This window comes from Parus major, chromosome 7 (assembly GCF_001522545.3).
Source record: "Parus major isolate Abel chromosome 7, Parus_major1.1, whole genome shotgun sequence".
Lineage (NCBI taxonomy): Eukaryota > Metazoa > Chordata > Aves > Passeriformes > Paridae > Parus > Parus major.
In genome coordinates, this window is record NC_031776.1 from 19559145 (window position 1) to 19578478 (window position 19334).

The 19334-nt window shown below is 39.2% G+C and overlaps 1 protein-coding gene across 1 annotated transcript in view; it reads right to left on the minus strand.

Moving 5' to 3' along the window:
* The window catches only part of SCN2A (sodium voltage-gated channel alpha subunit 2), an 83519-nt gene extending 65345 nt beyond the window's left edge, over positions 1–18174 (minus strand). The window contains exon 1 of the mRNA XM_015635146.3: positions 17854–18174. The gene's annotated coding sequence lies outside the window, so the exon portion shown is untranslated. The remainder of the gene's footprint in view (positions 1–17853) is intronic.
* Between the last annotated feature and the right edge of the window lie 1160 nt (positions 18175–19334).

Below are 19334 nucleotides of genomic sequence, written 5' to 3' on the forward strand. Positions count from 1 at the left end.
AGTGTTCACTGCAGCAGAGAGGTCCTGTACAGAAGTCATCTATTCTTGCTCCCTGCTGCAGCAGGTGGTTGGGAACACTGTAAGCCGCTATCTGTGGCAAATCAGTAAAACATTCCCTTTGGGCACAACTCCACCAGAACACCATCCTACTTCTTTCCACTCTTCTGCTTGCTCTGTATTTTCCATGCTTACCTATTTTTGTATTTTTTCCTTCTGCTGCACCAATAAAGCCTCTTTATCTCTCTCCTACCTCACCAGCAACCTTCTGCCCTTCCCTCCTTCTTTCACACATACACAAATCTCCCCCAAACTTTTCAAGCAAGACACATTGGTGTATCTATATGTTCAAATCTTCTGGCATTTATTCTCTGCCATCTCCTTTCCTTCAGCCAAGAAGAGGACAAAAAAAAGGGTGTGGAAAGTAATAAAAAGCAGAAGATCAGTCTAAAGTGAGAGATGTTGGAGAAGGAATTAATAGAGGGGCTAAAGAAATGCCAATGTGGCTTTGAAGAACAGACAGTGAAGGGAGGGGAAAATATTGATAATTTTTTACTTTTGTAATTGTGGTGAGAGAATGAAGAGTTTGACTTGGTCAAAATAAGGCTTTTGAAATTTTCAGAAACTAGGAAAAAATGTGCCAAATTCAAACTATAATTGGACCACATGAAAAGTATCAATTTGGTTTTGATTAATTTAACTATTATACAATATTTTAAAGTAATGTTAAAAAGCCTCTTAGAAAAGTGCTTAATACAATAGGGTTTTCTATTTTCAGAGATGATTCAAAGAAATCAAAAAAAAGTTTACAAATGATTCCATGTAACCAATTTTTTGGCTAAGAAGCTTTGGTTGAAAACTTCTGGACGGCTCTAATTATGACTACGGTTTACTTGGGGATGTTCTGAAGTCTCAAAATAAGAGGATTGTGAGACAGCACAGATCCACAGGAGGAGTAGAGAAGCTTCTAACTACAAAAGCATTTTGATTATTTATTTGTATAGATAGGCATCTGATTATGAATGAAAATTAGAGTAAATCAAGTACCTGAAAAGCTGGGCTAATTCACACAATATGGAAAAGGAGCTTCATTCTTCCATTAACAGTCTATTAAGTTAAAGCACCTGATTATTTGTTTCTTATTGTAAAGGTCTGAAATTACCAGAGATCTCATTTTGATTTTCACCAGTGCTATACAATCTACAGGCACAGTGTCAGGAAGGACAGTGAAAAGAGAAGACAAAAAGGAAATAGCCAGAGGACATTGTATCCCATTGCCTTAGAGGCTTGGGTCTACAGTCTTACTAGGCTGTAAGGAAAAATGAACAAGTATTTCAGAGAGACAGACTAGACAGGAAATGCAATATTAGCTTTGCAGTCTAAAAGAGAAATATATATACTTCCAAAGAGGAGACAACAATAATACATCTAGAGAAGCTGGTAGCAATCCTTAAAATAAAATTGATACTACACATAGCTATAATAAATGTAACAGATAAAATTATTAGAGATAGAAAGGGAAAAGTAACTCAAATAGCAAATATCAATGAAAATGCAATCCAACACAGCCTATGTTTAATAACTATTGTGTGAACATGGTAAAAACTTACCTCAAATATAAACATGAAATAAGAATGGCAATTCTGGTAATAAGTTATTCCAGCTGCTATCTATCTTCCCACCCACAGCCATGGGTACATTTTACAAACAATTTTATCACTGATGGTATCCCTCTTCCCTCTGCTGTGGCATATGTGAAAGCTTGAAGTGGACCTTGTCATTTAATCATCTGGTAAAACACAGGGCCCACAGAGAGGTTCGAGATGAAGTGTTCAGTGTCCTACGTAAAGAAACTCTACATGAGGATGAATGACTTTTGACAGGACAGAGCCAAGAGGAAGCTCCAAATCTTTTCCTGATATCTTAGGAGCTCTCATTTACAGACAATCCTGATTAATAAAATTAGAAGGAAAACATATTATCAATTCTTCCTCAGAAACGTGTAAAAACTGTCTTTCTACAATGGCAAAGCAAAGCATTAAAATGCACAACTGGCAACTTGCCATCATTCTCTGTGGTTCTGTGATCACTTTACTCTCCAGCTGTGTGTCCCTGTACTATATTAGATTGTCCCTAATTGCATGACTTTTCATTTATAGTTCTGAATTTCATCTCGTTCCAGTAACACCAGTCATCAAGCTCATCTAGTCCTTTCTGTATAACAGCTTGCTCAGTCTTTGACAATGCCTCACCACTTTGTGATAGGAGCAAATTACATTGGCATATTTCCATTTCTTTGCTGAAACAATAAATTAAACTTTAAATAAAATCTGTCCCAAAATTAAAACAGTGGCAAGCAACTTTGACCAAAGTGTAGGTTGCTGTGATACTTGTTGCAGTTTGCAAAATACGTTAATACTATTCTAAGACCCTTAATCTTAAAAAAAAAAACCAAAACATTAAGTTTGTACTCAAAAATTAAATAGTATTTTAATTGAAAGAGCAAAAGACACCTAAGTGGAGTTTTTTATTCTTGTAAATAGTATCCATTTAATCAAATACACTGAATCTGAAGAGCTCCTGTCACCTCTTCCCCCCATGATACTTACAATACTTACTATACTACCAAATTAATCATGGTGACCTAGGTGACTGAAAAACATGTTTGTCAGCTTTGAGATGACAAGAAACTGGGAGGGCTACAAGTAAACAGGAGGAAAGTATTAAAATTTAATATGTCTTGACAAACAACAAAATGGGCTCAAAAAATGATGCAATTCAAGATATGCAAGTTCTACATTTTATATTTAGACAATATAGAAAAAATTCAGACCACAGAAATAAAACATCCAAGGAAATGTAGAATCCAAGAGATCCTTCATTTGAAAGCTTCCAAAGAGATGTAGGATTTGAGTTCTTTCTGTCTTTATTTTACATTGAAAAGATTGATTGAAGACATAATGACTATCTTTATATGTCCAAAAATCTCTTTCAAGGAAGCAAAGGAATTTGTTTTCTTTTTATCTAGCATACAGATAAACAGGTTGTGGTGTTAAACTGCAGCAAGATGAAAACTTTTTAGCAGTGAAAAAAGGAAATTAACAGGGTAGACACACAACCATCTTTCTAGGACTTTAAGAAAAGCTAGACCTTGGAAGAAAAAGCTCAGTGATGAGTGTGAGTTTTGTACCAAAACTTATCAGGATAAGAATCAAGAAACTTGTAACAGGCCTTCACTGTTTTAGTGTCTTAATAAGTGTAGGTTTCTCATTGTTTTGTGCTGCTTCATGTTACATTTCTCCCTAAGCCTCAAGGAAGCTGTCAGCACTCCACAGAACTGCATGAAAGATTGTATAACATGGGATTGCCCTGTTGGAAGATGATTTAGAGCTGGTGCAGTACCTCTGCTAAGATTTATGTTTTTGCTGCTCCACTGCTGAAATTAGACAGCAAATAAACATCAGTTTTCCTGTGTCTGAGATTTGCTTTGTGTTTCATATAATGCTACACTGTCTGTTCAGTAGCCACAGCAGAGAGAGGTTCCTCAAACAATATCGATGTACTTGAATTGTGCACTTTGAACAGCAGGTGTTCCTGCAAAACAAATCTTTCCAAATGGCTCGTAGAAGAGCTATATAAAAATACAGCTTCCTACACATTTTCCAACATTTTAGATGGGTATATAACTAACAAGTCACCTTTGAAAATGCAGTTACTTGAAACCTTAAGCCAATATGAGATAGTTCTGTCTTAAAGGAAAGCTGCATTTGCCGCCCACTCTTACTCTGCTCATTTCCCACTGTGTTGGCCTGAGCATTTCTGCATTTTAGCCAGATCACCTCACTAGTCTGGCTGAAAACTGTAAATAACTGGGCAGATTTCAGAAAGATCAAAAAGCTGATCCATCACACTTCAGAAAACAAATTAGGAATCTTTGTCTCAAGATGTCCTCTCACCTTAGAATGAAAAAGACTAGCTGACTAACTTCAGTGTCTTCCAAATCATAGTACTTCATCTAAGTGCAAGCTCAAAAGGCTTAAGGCACCAGAATATGAAGGACTGGATCTCCAGAGTTTGAACAATAGAGCAGAACAGGGCTCTAACAATTGTAGTCAACAAATATTGGCATAGATCCTGTACCTGGTATAGAACCCAGTAATAGGAAAAAAAAAAAAACCTAACAGCAAAAAGGGTTATTAAAATGCCTAAACAGTAACAAATCTAAGGATCAAATCAGGCTACTATTCAGTTACAGCAGCCTCAGGATTCCAAGATCAGAAGGTGACCAGGATCACCTGTTTCCTTTCAACATGGACATCAGGACTGCGTTTTAAGAAAAATGTGCAGGAAGGATCATATGATGTGAGAAGAGATATACGAAGATCCACATTGGGAAAGTTTGAGGGTCCTTCAAATCAATTTTCTTACTCTCTTTAGAACTTATTTCAGGAAACTACCCAAACATCTGGCAATATTTACTCCAAAGGAGTATGAAAAACATGTTGGTAAAAATCAGTTGTTATCTTTACTTATTGTTAACCAATAAATGGCAATGACTTGCATTTGTTAAAGTTAATCCATTTTCCTCTTTTATCAGAAATGGCTTTTGAATAATTACTGATTTTCAATCAAATGTCAGTGCATGAACAAAAAAGCTACTTGTCTTTCCAGATAAGAGGCCCTTAAAACTTTCCTTCCAGTATGAGACAATTTAGACTTTTCACTTGATGACAATACCATTCTTAACTTTTTTATTTAATACAGTGAGATAAACTTTCTGCCAGACTGTAATGATCTCCTCCAGTGCTCTTTGACCACAGGAAAAAAAACAAGGCTGATGTAAATCCAAGAAAGGTTCAAAATAACCATTCAAGTCAAGTATCCCTTGACAAAAAGAGAAATATTGTCTTCAAATCAAACAGCAATGTGGGAAGACAATGCAAGAATATTCGCCAAATCCCTAATGAAGCTGATTAAGTGATTATGGCCTTTCAGCTCTCTAGCTGCAGTGGGCTCTTCTTCGATCTTTGCCCTGATACACATCGTGAGAAACTATCCCCACAAGTAGAGTCTTGTGTAAGTGTCAGGCTAGAGATATATCCATTTTTAGTGTGTTTGTGTGGGGAGAGTGAATATACAATTCAAAGATGTAATGATAACAGAAGTGCCATATGTATGGGATTAGCTAGATATTTCCAGATGCCTGAATAGGAGAATGTGCTGACTACTTATGCTGTTAATAAAACATGCTGTGATTTCTTTCCTGACAAACCAGAACTCAGAATTGAGCATTCCCAGTATGGGCATTATGCAAAGATGTTTAGAATGAAATCACTAATTAATCTCAATTACAGCACAGCCACGGAAAATTCATATATAATTTATATCCTTCTGGCTATAAGGCACCAGGTAGATGTGAGATTCTAACATCCCCCGAACATCTGTCTAGAAGTTTTGGATGAACAACATAAATAATGATTCTGAACCTACTGACAAGTTATTGTGGGAAGTACTCTGCGATTCCACTTTATAGCCTCGTACTGTCTTTGCTGCAACATAGGTTGCAAACACAACCTACGAATAAGACTGTGCCCTTTCAGTTATCGCTTACGTAAGCCCAGGTCGGGCTCCGGCAGGGAAGCCAGGCGAAGCTTCCCCCGAGCCGGGGACAAAGGGCCACGGACCGAGCCCTCCCATCTCCATGGGCTGCTGCAAGCAGCTGCCACTTCCATGCAAACATTTCCACCCGCTCCTTGTAAGCTGGCAGCGCCAACACGCCAGCACGGCGGGCGCTGCGGCGAGCCGGGGGAAGGTGGGAAGAAGGCAGGCGGAGAAGGCCGGGAGAAAGGCAGGGGAAGCAGGGCGGAACCCACCGGGCACCGCCGCCCAGCCCGCCCCGCCGGCGGGCGCCGCAGGTGCGGCAGCCGAGCCGCCGCCCTGAGTCCTCGGCAACCCCCGTTGCCACAGCCGAGGGAAGACGGGCGGGCCGGTGTCGCTGGAAGCGACGAGCCCGAGAGAAAAGGCGGCTGGGGAGGCGGGCCGGGAGCTGCCGGGCTCCGCAATGGCGCGGCGCCCAGGGGAGGTTGCCAGGCAACCGGTCCGGCGGCTGCGGCACCGCGCTGCGCAGGGGGAGCGCCGCCGCCCGCGGCTCCGGAGACTCCCGCAAAGCCCCTCTGACACACGGCCTGTTCCAGAGGGACAGCTGCCCCCGGCAGCACCAGCCGGGCCCGGTCACACGGGAGAAGCAGGAGGGACGGGAAGGAGCAGGTGTTTGGGGCAGATTGCGGCAGGCGAGGCAGGAGTGGAGGGGGTTGCTGAGGAGAACCCGCCCTTCAGAGCCGCCAGTGAGGAACAGCGGAGCCCCGGCGTGCCAGGTCCCTCCCCGTTGTCCCAAGAGCAGGGCTGAACAGCGATTGAGCCAAACTCAGGCTTTACCACCAGGGCGGGAAGAAACCGGGGGATCACCATCCCTCCTTCAGTTCAATCTGTGTACCGTCTGTATTGAATACAGAGAGTCAGCCATGCTGCCTACTGCCTGCAGCCAGCCAATTCCCCTGCTCCGGGTGGGCGGGTGTGTTGTGGGGCTTTTTTAAATAGGAAACGGTGACTGTAAAACCATAGAAACGGACCAGGAGAGTGGGGTGCTGGGACAGCTTTTACATCATCGCCACTCATTTCAAGCTGTTGGTATATTTTTGATAAAAAAATTAACCTCATCCACTACATGACAAAAACCCTGAGTTTTGACTTGGTATATGTGAGAGGACATGAGGGGATACGTGTCCAATTTGTAACTTCGCAAAATAAAGAGAACCTGGATCTAAACGGAGAATTTTCTAAACAGGCTTGCATTTGCAAAGATAGCTGACTAGTGACAAACACAACTGCCTCTTGAGAAACTTCCAAACCCAAAACACAATAGGCACAGAAAGCATGAGGACCATCCCACACGGGGGAAACAAATATCTCCATGGATAACAGATGAGAATTTCCCCCCTGGGAACTGTACTGACACTGACAGGCTCCCTGCAGCTGCACAGCACCAGCTGCCAAGGGGATCCTGCAGGAGTTAATGCAGCTTGAAAGAAGCATTAACTCCCTGGATATCTATCAACCTTCAAGGGCAGGATGCCACAAAATGTTTCCTCATAAGCACTACTCATGCCCCTACTATGTAGCTGCACCTGGAAACGTATCTAGGTTTCTAAAGGAGGTAGAATCACAGACACAAAAAAGCACAACTACAAAAAAAGTACAACTTCCTTCCTCATGCATTGTCCTCACCAGATTCCCTTTGCTGCTGTAATGGAAGAGTTGGATTAGTTCAGTAAAGTGCCACTTCAAATAAACCGGAAGCAAAGTGGTTTCCGTGATTCTGGAAATTAAGTCACAGATGAGGTCCCATATTTACTTTTAAATATTATTTTAGTCTTATGATGGTTTATGGTTAGCAGTTCTTACTATATCTTTAGGGACAGAGTGCAGATGGGGCCAAGCCAGCTACTAGTTACAGGTTGTGATGTCTCATGCTAATTGCCAGTGGGGCTGACTGTACTGTTTATTACTGAGATAGTTGACATTGACCTGCCTGGTTTCCCTTTTATTTTCTTTTTTTTTATTATTATTTCTTCCCCCCTTGTTCTTTATGCCAATATTGAAGTGTTGGGCTAAAATTTTACATTTTTGCCTCAGACCAGTTTCTGAGGGAAGCTTCAACTCAAATGCAACTGTTTCTAAGAAAAAGGCTACATATAAGTATTTACCCTTAAAATTTTGTAACTGCCCATTTTAAAACCATGAGTAAGTCACATCCTGAATTCGGAACTTTTTCTTTTGGAAGGGTATCTATAATACTTTCCCAGAGTTGAAAAATTTTGAAAAATTAATTTGCATTTATTTAAAAGAACACTCCAGAGATTTAAAGGTGCAAATTACAGAGATAATGCATTTTTCTGTTAATGTATTTTTGTCCATCTGAGGGGATTTTCCTTGAACTGAAGTCTGTCCTTGTGGACTCTGCTGACCCAGGAGCGGGAATGTTTTTATATTTTTGTTCTAAATCATTCTGTATCTTGGTTACTAAAGAAACAAAACAAACAATAAAAAAACCAAAACATAAAAACCCAGAAGGAAATAGAGAAGGAAAAAGGGGCATTTAGGAAAAAAGGGAGACATATCTCAGATGAAGACCGGCAGCATAAGAAACCTCCAGGGAAATGATACGTGTAAGAACTGTCTGCCTGGATAAAGCAACTGTCTCAAAACTGGCTGCAGTAGTCCTGCAGGCTGGTTGGAGAGCCATAAAAAACTCAAAGACTTGTAGATTATTATGATCAAGAAATTCATCTAGATTGATCAATTTGAAATGAGACCAGGCTGGGGAACAGTCAAGGAAAAGGGAAGCAGGGGAGGCAGTATAATGGAGCAAGCAGGGATTGGAGAAAGGAAAAAAGCTTGAGATGAGTGGGCAAGAGAGGGAATGAAAACCTGAGATAACTGGACTGGAATTAATTGGAAGGATGGACAGAAATATGTGAAAATGAGTTTATAAATGTGAGAAGAGCACTGTGAAGTATATGTAAACATGTATTCAATAACTCATTCATATGTGTATCAATATGGTTTCCCTAAAATTGTGTACAAACACTCCAATAAAAAGCACCTATTACTGTAGGAAGAAGGACTGAAACGACAGCATAGAATTGAGACTGCTTTAGTTTTGGTGCATTTGTCAGTAGATACTGTAATGCAGTGTTCACTGTCTGATGTAGTATACAATATAGATGAGCTCTTAAAAGCAGTGAGATTTGTTTGAAGGAGACTTCCTTGATTCATTGGTGCTGCACAGAAATTGGGAGAAGTGAGTAGTGGGAATGGAAAAGAATGATAACTATGTATCCTTCATGCAAGGTCTGTGTACTGTCTTGGAGAACTGGCCCTGCCATAAACAGGGTTTGCCTTCTCTGGCATCAAATGCCTGTGTCTATTGGCATCTGCATCTAAGCAAATCTGAACTACTTTCATATTTCTGGAGAAAAATAGGTCCTGTAAAAGGCAATTCTTCTGACCTATTTCAGATGAAAATCTGAAACTTATGATGAGGCAAGTTGTGTCCTAGAAGTGCCTGTCTCTCTGGAGTGACTAGAAGGGGTAAAAGATGAGTACTCACTACTGCCTGATGGCAGGCAATTCACTCAAACTGCTGTTTTCCCAGGTGGCTACAAATCATATGTGAGATTTCTAGAATGTAAAGACAGCCTTAATTCAGTGTTCTGCAACTGATTGCTTGATTCTGCCACTTCATAGCATATTTTAATGTGATTTTTTAAATATGAAATATTTAGTGGGTCCTTTTACTTCCACACCTCCTTACTAAATATCAGCCACTTATTTTTCACCTGTTACCATTGTTCCCATTTTGTGTTTTAAGATGCAGAACCACGTGTGGTTTGGGAACAAGAATGACATATGAAAATATATGTGGTCTGCATTCTGATACACACTGACAGAGAGAGGGGGAGAATTGAATATTCCTGTTGTAACAGGAATGTTACATATGTAACAATATGTATTAATTACTGTAATTGTAATAGTTATCATGTATTAAAGTTCTGCCAACTGTCCAAAGCTTCACACTACAGGCATCTCTACAACTGAGTACCTATGTATTTTAAATGAAGATGTCACCAGTGGGAGACACATAAGGCTGGATATATATTCAAAATTTGGCAACCAAAAGAGAAAAAATTAAACCAAACAGCATGAAATTAGATCCTATGATGAGTAATATGGTTGGTGATTTGTGCAGAACACAGTCAAATGGTTATATAGCATTTCCCAGACCATCATACAGGAACTGTTAGAAAGCTTTAGAGCTGCACCTTCATCCCCTCCACGTCCCATGCAAAGGCACAGGGCAAATATCATTGCTACTCCCTGGTGACCTGACCAGCATGTTTGTTTCCCTGGGTAATGAAAAGCCCAGTCAGATATATAATATTAGAAAGCATTAAACAAGTCTCTATTAAATGCAGAAGATTTTGTTTGATTTGAAAGGAAACAGAGTAGTTAATTGGCCCACAATTAAATAGAAATGCCATTAAAAAAATCCTGAAACAGTTTGCCAGGCGCAATTTCTGTTTGCCTTTTATAGCATCCTCAAAACCTGTCATATCAAGGCATAAACTGAGAATATTCTGAACACTATGAAAGCATCTTTATAGATCAGTTTATCCTGAGGGACAAAGTGCCTATGGCTGACACATGCAGTTAAGAGGAGGAAGGTAGTCTCACTATTCCATGAAGAAACTTGAAAGGCCTGAGGGAGAAATGCAGGTTCATAAGTGTAGGATCAGAGAAGGTGGTTATGAGTGTTTATTCTGATGTTTGCCCAGTTTGGATTATACTAGTCCCATGATTTAAAAAGAGTCTCAGCTAAAACACACCAAATTAATTAGAAACCCTTAGTAAGCCTTATGGCAAAGTATTATTGCAACAACACAGGTGCCTTGTTTCATACTTGGACATCACCGTCCTGTTAATGATGTTAGGGAAAAAAAAGGAGAAGTGGCACAGAAGTGTGGAAATGTGCCAGAAATGGAAAGCTGAATACTTATATATCTGCCCCAAACTAATTTTTATAGCTCCTGATTGTTTTTATAAGAGGGAGAAAACAATTAATGTCTTTAAAGTTCAGTCACTTTGTTTAAAAATGCAGATTCAGTTTCAATGTAACTTTAAATAAAAATGAGTGGAGGCTTGTTTGTTATAGTATTTTATAACTATGGGGAAAAGAAGGATTGCTGAGGACAATTACAAAATTCTAGGCTAAAATAAAACTGCAGACAATTGTAACAGGACTATATGGAACTGAAATTTGTTCAGTGGAGTTTGATAATTTTTTCCAGTTCAGAATAATTTCCTAAGTGTACAGGGGTTTTTTATATACTCCATTTGCATTTGTTGGTATGTGTGAATAAAACAACAGAGCAGATGTTGAAAACCTCCTCAAGAGAGTTTTCCCATTCCCACTATATTTGAGCCAGCAAAAGAGTTTCTGATTAGAGGGAATACAGGAGCTCCCCAAAGAGTTCTTAGAAGCATTCTGTGCTCACCTGCAACTTGGAGCTGTACCACTGCAAGGATGTTTTCCCACAGGAGCTGTGCACACCACACTGCTTATTTCCATATAGAAACATGGATATGTCACTGTTTCCTTTACAATGTATTAAACTCTTTTTTATATAAACTCAATTTGTATACCCTTCTAAAATTTCTCTTTCCTCCACCCTACATTTGACTGCTTCTTGCCCATCAGTCACTGTTTTCTAAGTGATATTTCCCAGATGATATTTTCTCTTCTTACCACAATTCTGGAGCTGTTTGCCCATCCTCACAGTATTTATACCAACTCACCAGCTCACTCCATTTCTGCATCATATCCTTAATCTTTCTCACTAAGGACAGATTATTTTGAGAATGTGTGAATATGTGAACTTATTTGAAAGTGAGGTCAGTACTGAGAAAAGCTATATAATCCCTTTCCCAGCAAAGGAGAAGACTTCTCCAGAGTTCCCAGCCTCTGCCACTCCGCAGAGCAAGATATGAACATGAATAATAATATCCAAGTGTCCCATATAACACTAAAGGTCATCATCATCATCGTCATCATCATCATCATCCCCTGAGGCTCATGTTCAAGCTTTTTTCCCCCTGAAGAATTCTAGTGGAGTAAAGTACCGAATTTCTCTGTGTGAGACTGGACTGCCTTCAGCTTGGCTTCGAGAGCCAAGATCAAAGATCACGATATTCATAAAAAATTTCATTTGGCAAAAGTGCAAATATTTTTATTGTCACAAATGTAAAGGCTGTAAAGCACTTTAAATGTTAACTCTAACTGAAAATATCGTAACAATTTTGAAACAATAAGTCATGAAAATGTTATGACTTGCACATGCTTAGCCAACATAACTACAAAAGCAAACTGTTTTCAAGATATAAAATGTTGTTCTGTTGAAAAGTCTCTTTTAAGTGTGGCCCAGTAACATTTACAGTCTATTTCTTTCTAATCAAATTTACTTTCTTAATAACTTTAAAGATTTCCATCTTCATATTGCTTCTGAGAGTAAAATTCGGTGCTTTCCATTTCATCTATTAGTATTTTCCAGAAGCCAAATGAAAGTAGAGCTCAACCTGCACTCCAGTATTTTCCAAGCATGTTCTAATTGCTTCACTAGGAAAACTTTTCAGTAGTATTATCATGGTACTTGGGAGGCTGTTTACTGTCAACACTTTTGTGGTGCTTCCCATTTTACAGAATGGAAAGCAGCCTCTGCACTGAAAAATCTAACCTGTGTGAACGCATTTGCACAGGGTGTTTGTGCAGCCATCACCAAAGTCTCAATCTGCAAACAATCATGCAGTGTTTGCCCCGTGTCTGCTTTCAGGTTAACACAACTACAGATGGAAGATTTTTTCATCTTGCCTGGTGTCAGTACTTATCTTTTCGTTTCCATGGTTGCATTATTGACTTTCAGCAAAGAGAAAACACATGGAGTTCACACACTCTACAAATACACCTGTTAAACTCTTTGGATACAACCTTGCATGCTAGAGTGCCAGTTAAAATAACTTTGCCAGAAACTTCCAGGAGGGAAGGCTTATCTAACAAAGGTTGCCCTGTGGCCCAAGAAGTAGGATTTTCCACTGATTTGCCTTTGGTACAAACGTTTACTTATACACAAAATAAAATTAACATACTTAGAGATAGGCTGTCAAGTTTCAGCTATCCTGGGCAGAGTCCTTGTTTCATTACTGTGTTTGTTTAGAAATTCGCCATTTACTTGCCTTTAAGCACATGGTTTGTTTAGATACTCAGGTTCTGGCACCTGTTTATGGAACTCATTTTTAAGCAGCGAATTCAGATCCCAGGGTCTAGGCAAAGGATGTTTGTCTCTAACCTTGCTCCCCAGTTCATGATTCATTAAACTCTGGCCACTGTTTTTCTTGAGATTGCAGACTGTCATTTTTTTTTGCATGTATCTGTCTCCATTTTGTATACATTTATGGAATCCAGCTCCTAATATATCTGTTATCCTACTGAGACGAACGGGTGAGTCTAGAACACAGTGTATTGCTTTAGAGAACTTGAGTCAGACTCCTAATTTCAAAGTGAGTCATTTACATTTATCATCAAACAAAACTACATTAGGGTCAAAGTCTGTGGAGGATTTTGCAGTTACACTGAGGATGGTGAGACATGGTGAAGATGATATAGGAAAAAAAATAAATGTATAATTACCTCCCATTCAGATAGGAAGAGTGTTTCTGCCCCACTCTGAAAGCCTGCTAGTAATAATTCAACTAAAGCAACACTCACCCTGCTGCAAGAGGAAGGACAATGGTAGAGATGGGGAAACATTGTAGCTTTAACTGAGTTACCTCAGTGTCAGTGACCAGAAAGCTACGGAGTCAGAAGTTAGAAGGCCAAAATAATCAGGTAGGCTTGTACAGTTCCATACAGCAGAGATGCTGCCTTTGAAAGCTAAGCTAAAGGCTGGCTGGACATACTGCCATCCTTTTACTGCAGTGTTGAACAGTACTCAATATTTTGGCTAGAGCAGGTGGTTTGATGTCTGAATTACTCAAAACCTGTATGTTACAACTCCGTTTAAGACCAGAAAATCAGCACCTTATGGCATAAAACCCAGACAACCCCTCTCATATGACAAGGCCACACCAGAAAACCACTTGCTGTACATTCAAAACCTGGACATCCATCATCTTAAAATGCATGCCTGCTCATGCTATTTGTTATTAGTTTGCTCAGGTAAGGTAGCTGCACCCTGCATGGAGCAATCATTATCTTATTGAACATGAGCCTCTTTCTTGGTGGAGGAAGTTTGCATTTTTAATGCATAATGGCAACCACCAGTGAGGATCTCCAGAAAGATCCTGCATTAGCGACAATTAGGTACATTTCATCTGGCCAGAATCAGTGGAAACCAAGCAAAGAATCAAGCAGAAAGTAGGATCACAATTACTCAAGGCCTAAGAAAATTTCACATAGAACAACCACTGGACTTCGGCTCAAGAGACATAAAAATAAGTTATTGCTAATCTTTTTTTTTTAACTTTTTTTCCATATAGGATGAACACCAACAGAATTTTGTTTGTTTCCATCATGTGAATCACTTCAAAATGCTTTCAGCTTTGCCAAATATTAGTTGTTGATGCATTTCTTTAATAGCACTATAAAAGGTGAGATAGTTCTTCCAGTGAAATTGGAAAGAAAATATCTTCACAATGCAGATTAATGTATCCTCTTTCAGTTTGAATGCTTATAACAACAAAAACCTCATCATTTAATAGAAAAATACATTTTTTGTCTGCTTATTGGAAAAAGTTTTACAGTATTATTTCCCTAATCTACAAGTTTAAAAAACAACAGGCAAAAATGATGAATCTCTGTTGTTGGGTTTTTTAATAGAGAGATTGAAAGCTGGTTTTGTGTTTCTTTAATAAGTATGGTGGTAATACTGCAGCATTAAAATGTATTTCCAGCCAGTTTTTTTGAGAACTTCTGCTACAAAAATGGATTGTTTAAAGTAGGATGCTCAGGCAATATACGAGTTTGAGTCTTGTTGCTTCTGTTTAAATTTATTGAAATCTGGCCATTTAACACTTCTCTAAAATAATTTCTAGATATGCTCAGAAAAAGCTTCTTATCAGCTTGTAATAAATACTTAGAGAGCTGCCATGTGTTGCCTGTGTTTCTACTTTAGCAGCCCCTTCAGCGCAGTTAATACTAAGAAGTGCTGAGGCACCCAACACTGAAAGCAGGAGAGGAAGCAAAGCCCTTCTGCTGGTCCCAAAGCAGTCAGAGAAAGAAGCTGAACTTCAGTTGGAGGTAAGGGTCAGAAAAGGAATAATAGTAGGTTCAGAAACAAAATAAGAGAGGTAAAGTTGCAAACTTGGAATTTGAACTAAAGAGTGTGAATATAGTTATTCAATGTTTCTTTAAACTGTCCTCTGTCAGTATTTTGGTCCCAAATATTCTTTACAACATATCTTCCCAAGTATGCATTAAGTACAGAATGATTAATTTCCTCAGCTTTTTTTTTTTTTTTTTTTAATCCTTAAGGCCTTTAGTAATTCACAACATCATTTGCCTCTCCTCATTACCACCTTTGGGAAATGAGGTACATTATTTGTCTTTCAAAGACATTAACAGAGGAACAGGAGATACAAGTGACCACTGGCAGAAATGTCTTCTCACACAGCATTTCTAAGATATTTCTAAGGTGGATATTCATGAGATGAGAGAAGGAACAAGAAATGGATTTATTCGAGTGACTTCAGGAAGCCTCTAGAAAGGAGGCCCTGGGATTCCTGATGCCTGCTTGGCAAGCTGGGACTGAGGGCAAAGAGAGAGAGCTCTGATGGGCAAGAGCCCCCTTCCACTCAGGGCCAGGGTCTGCAGCTGTAAAGGATCCACACAGGTTTGGAGAAGCTGGTAGGAGCATGTCTATGGCCTTAAAACATTGGAAGCAACACAGTAAAAATCTTGCTTGAGATTTTTCGTGCTCCAGCCAAGAGCTGAGTGCATAACAGGATTACGATTGCATTTCTTGCTACCAGGTATGAGTCAAGCAGATAGACTATATTGGATTTCAGTGTCCTCTCCATCCCTTTGGTGGGAGAGTTTTTAGGGCTACTTGGGGGTGGAGCAGGGCTGCAGGTAGTGACCACAAAAATCTATTCATCAAGGTCTGAGATGAAATCAAGGAAGCAGCACTGGCCGCATAACCAATGCTGGGCTCTTGCTGCAGGGTGGGTACACCGGTCTCTGCTGTTGAGATCTAATGCTTATATGAGTATGATGTACACTTCAATGAGAGTAATTCAGTACTCAAAAAATAACAAGAAGGCTTTAATAGCCCCTATACTTGAGTTTCACACAACATAGTGAGAGTCAGCTTTCTCTTAGGGTCAAGTTTTGCTTGAACTCTTCAGAAATACCCAACTTTATTCCTAGTGAAAGGTAACTGGATCATGCTTTGATATGATACAGCCATTTTTGTGACTATTTCCCAAGACTTAATGTTCACAATAAATATACTCAAAATCTGTAAAAATTCTGCTTCAATTTCCTTTAAGGGCTATAATAACTCAACTGATCTTATTTTTTTAAGCAGAAGTGTTAATCTAAAGACTGTCTTTGAAGCTACATGCCCATTTGACCTACTAACAGCATTTTATGAATACTGCAAAATTTCTGTGATTACAGATATTATTTTTTCTCTGAAAATTGTTGCAGTCTAAAAATCAAGAGAACAGAGCCAGGTATTTATCCACTTGCCTAATATTGAGAATGTGAGTCATCCCATTGACACGTCTGTTTGTTGTTGAAGTGGGGCCTATAGACATATGAGAGCATCATTTATTTAATGCATTTATCACCAGAGGGAATTGCAGATCATTTGAACATGATTATTCATCATTTCTCCAGATCTGTTCGATAATGAAGGAACCTATACCATCTAGTGAAGAGACCTTTCAGAGGTTGCAATGGCTAAGCCATAACCAGGTATGCATATTGAAAACATTGATCAGAAAAATGCAGCTAAGCAGGCAACCTGCAGAGATGGCGAGAATGTGAGTGAACCTTCTTGTTTCACTTGTATCTATGGAATCATCTAAAGCCAACACAGCATCAAGCATTCAAATCCCAACGGGCAATTTTCTGTTGCTTCAGTAATCACCACAAAAAGAAAAAAGTTTGCCTTTACACAGGTGTGTGAAAATTTTGATGAAGTGCTACTTACCACCTTATAATAGAAAGCAACAGGAAAAAAAATGATTGCACATTCTCTGTTTTTTCACAAACTGGTTACTGAACCCCTTCTCTGATCTATGACTTTGTAAGTCAATGCATTTCTGTGTTGGTTTTTCTAACTAAAACCATTCTTGGTGTATTAAGAGAAGGTAAGAAAAAAAGACCAGAAGGTCTGAAAAAAGAGTCAGGGGGTGCTGCATGAGCTTCCCACCTCCTGAGTCATTCTGCTGTCTCTCCCAGTGGGTATCATGCTTCTAAAAAAATAATGAAAGGAATATTTTTTTCTCTCTCATGCAATATGGAATGAAGTTTCAAAATAAAAATTTCATTCTTATATATATAAAGCAATTCACAAAACATATGTGTTTCATATGGTATATGCAGCAATGCAAAACCATGTTTAGTCACAGACAAGTCCTCCATTCTGTCTTCCATCAGGGAGAGGCTGTTTTGGGAGATGAGGGAGGGGAGAATCCTATAAATCTCCTATGCCTCACAGAAAAAAAAAATGATGAATTTAGGAAGTAAAGAGAGCCTCACACTGAAAATGCTATAAAGAAGCAACAGTACATCTCTGCATCAAAATTGTGCAATCCCAGGGTTGCAGTTTTGTGCTTTAAAACACACTCCAATTTATATTCAGAATACAGCACCGATATAGCCTCCAGTAGAAAAAGAAAACACTTGTGGATGACCACCTTAAAACAACAGCAACAAATTACCTCAATTAAGATGAAAAACACAAACTCAAAAGTAATTGTTATTACAAACATGCAAGCTTAAAAAGCATAGGAACAGAAACCTGCAAAGAGCAACATTATTTTTCATTACTGTGCTAAGACCCAATTAAATGCTGTGAAAAATCCATGCAGTGGCAAAGATGGCTATTATTTCCTCTCCTCTTGCTCTATTAATATTAATTGAAAACTAGGTGTGGCACCACAAGAGAGGAATCTTGGTAAAAACCAGCTAAAATTTGTTGGTTTGTAGCATTTTAATGAAATGTAAGGTTGTCTTACCTGATTGAAAGAGAATTAAAAATCATAGCATAAGAAATATCCATACACTTGTAGATAGATGGTGAGAGCCTCCTTCTACTGCAGGTACAGGTTCCTGGGCAAAGAAGCTTGTAAACTCTTGATTTCACTGAAATGAAAAAGGAAAGAAATAAAGAACCTCCCCATAAAAGCAACAAAGGAACCTCTGCAGTATTCTGTAGTCTCTTCGCCTGCTTCCTGTTCTGAGATTCATTCCTTGAATCCCAGCATCGATCAGAAAATTGGTTGTGGGGGGAAAAAAGGAGGGGGGAGAGCGGAGAGGGAGGAAACGAAGCGGCAGCGGATTCCGTGCTGGCTCCACCTCCTGGCAGGACCGAGCGCGCTGGAGCCCGCACACCCTGCCCGCACAGCTTGTGCGCCGCGTTACCCTCCAGCACACAGCTTTAAATACAGCAACACTGAGCACTGCTCACCAATGCTTGAAAACTGGCTTGACATGTAAAGTACACAACATGATTTGTTTTTCTTTTTAATTACAATGAGGTAAGTATTTGAATACATCAATGTACATGTAATTGCAGAAAACTTGATGTTCTGCCTAATACCTTTATTTAACTATGAACTAAAGCATGTTCTGTTTAGAAATAAAGAAATAATTCTTTATGCAGAATTCTCCACTACAGAATGGTAAAAAATAAGAGTGCTGTTTTTTTTTCTTTGATTATTGATCCTGCAAAACACAAATGACATCTATATACTTATTAAAGTCCAGAGGGGAAAAAAAGTTAAGTAAGACAGAGGGAATGGATGCTTGGATGTAGCCAGGACCATTACATTATTATAATAAAGTATCTTTACGTTATTTAAAGTACATTTATTGTAATAAAATGTTTTAAAACTCAATAAAGAGTTTTTTAGGGTGATCTGTTCTACTTTAATCCAAGGCTCCATTACATTTTATAGCATCTTAGAGCTGATCTCTGGTGTTCTGTATACTATTAGTTGTAAAAGACAAATGTACAAATTGACTGCCTCACCCCAGTTGTCTCTAGGCACAATTCCTATAATAGCAGTGTTGGATTTAGTGTTACTAAAGGATACCTTATACTGGAATGCTGTGTAGCTGACTGTTTCTACTTTTATCTTCTATTTCTATCACGTACACCTGCTCTGTCACATCACACAGCTAGCAGCCACCTGCATGTGGGGTTGGCTCAGCAATTCTCAGCTGTGGAGGAAAATTTAATCATACCAAAACATGGGGCCTGGGGGAGGAAAAAGTGCAAAATTAACTAGGAATGGATCTAGATGAAAACCGTGGACTTTATAGTTAGGATCCATGGTCTAACTCATCATAAAAATCAGTGTTGTCAGCACAAGGGAGTAGCTGAAGAGACAGTCCATTTGAGTAACGACAGATATTTGTGTCAGCTTAAACCACTCATCACGGTTATCCCAAAGCCTTGGAGTGTCCCAGGAAAATGATCCATTTTCATGCTTGT